Here is a 1,684-nt window from a genome sequence, read left to right on the forward strand (position 1 = left end):
ATTATTATTATAACAATTTTCTGATAGATTTTCAAATTTTGGCTTTTGATTAGTTTTCTCACGAAAAAAAAAAAAAAGACCATGAAATTCCAGTTTCTTAGGGTTTTCACTTTGGGCCTTAGTTTAGAGGAACAGCAGGCATTTTTGAAGAATTCTCACTGTCAGAGCAACTAATGAGACTGTAAGATATTATTCAGTTAACATCAGTGTCTCAAAGCTTATTGGGGACACAGATGGACTTGTCCGAGTCCAGGCAAGTCCTGGGCAAACGTTGTGAAAGCCTTTGTATGAACAAGTCCAGGCAAGTCCTGGGCAAAGGTTGTGAAATCCTTTGCCTGGAGAACTTTGATGGACAAGGCCGGGGCAAGGAGAGGAAGATAAGCTGCAGCTAAATAGCTGTGAAGCGGTCTTTTGTGTGGACGTATCTCAGGATGATCGCCATCTCGGGGGATACTCTCATGACTCTTGTTCAAGCGCCCAGTAGGCGTTCACGTAGGCAGGAGAAAAAGGAGGATAACAGAGGAACCGAAAACCATTAGATTAGGTGTCTGACATCAGATCCCTCACCACGGAATTCCTGCGTGCTGATGGACTCTCCTGGGCCTGCTACCTGAGTCCTGCTGCTTCCTCCTGGATCGGCTCCGCGACTTCCTTCTGCCACCTGCTTGCTGCCAAGGCCGGCCACGCTGCTTCTCTCTCCTCCCCTGCTGCTTCTACCTCGGACCATCGAAACGTCGTGCAACGGGATCGCTGCTGGATCCTGGTGGTGACTATCCCCGCTTTACGCAATTCTTGCTTCTTTTCTGTCGCCCTCCTTCCCTTCCCCGCCTCCCTGATTAGAATTATAATAAACTGGTCGGACTAACATATGAATCGTTGTTTCTTAATCTCACGCCGGGTATATAATATTAAAAGAACCTCATCTCCCTCCTATAAATCGGAGCGAGACAGAGGCATGTGAAATCATTGGCTATTTCTTGATCATACATACAGAACAAGCAACTGTAAGGATGCATGTTCTTCTGAATTGGAACCATCCAATACCAATAGGTTTTCCTTCAGGACTACAAGGTCACAGAAAGAACACAGGTTGTTTCTAATTCCTACAGAGATTACTCTAAAAGTAATGTCTTCTATGTATTTCCACTGAAACTACAACGGATACAAAGAACAGAATAAAAGTATTTGAATGAGCAAATTCTCAGCTACAAAACACTGTTTTTCAACTTAGTCACCACCATTAGCTAGGCATTTTCATCAATCGTGAACAAGTGACTCCATGCTTCATTTATAAAGATCTGCCATATGGAACGTGGCTTGACTCTCATGTCATTCTTGCCACTGCTGAACGCACCACCCATCATCTCAATGTGCTCATTTTCACTGCTTGATCTCCATATACGTTCAACAAGTGCCAGTGAATGTCAATAAGTACAATTTTTTCACGTGAAGGAACTAAATTACACACCTTTTTTTCATAGGCACTTCTGTGTCTGACACCATTCCGTCAGACTTCCCCTCTGCTGCCATCCATCACACAGCACCAAAATGTAATGGAATATTGGTTAGAAGGTTCAGCCTCAACTGCTGTACCACTAACTGTATGATTTCATGGGCCAACATAATAAAACAGGAGACACTGCTTTCAGAGCTGCCCTCATCATAATATTAGAAGAGATTAAGA

The sequence above is a fragment of the Meleagris gallopavo genome, chromosome 1 (genome assembly GCF_000146605.3).
Source record: "Meleagris gallopavo isolate NT-WF06-2002-E0010 breed Aviagen turkey brand Nicholas breeding stock chromosome 1, Turkey_5.1, whole genome shotgun sequence".
In the NCBI taxonomy this organism is placed as follows: Eukaryota; Metazoa; Chordata; class Aves; order Galliformes; family Phasianidae; genus Meleagris; species Meleagris gallopavo.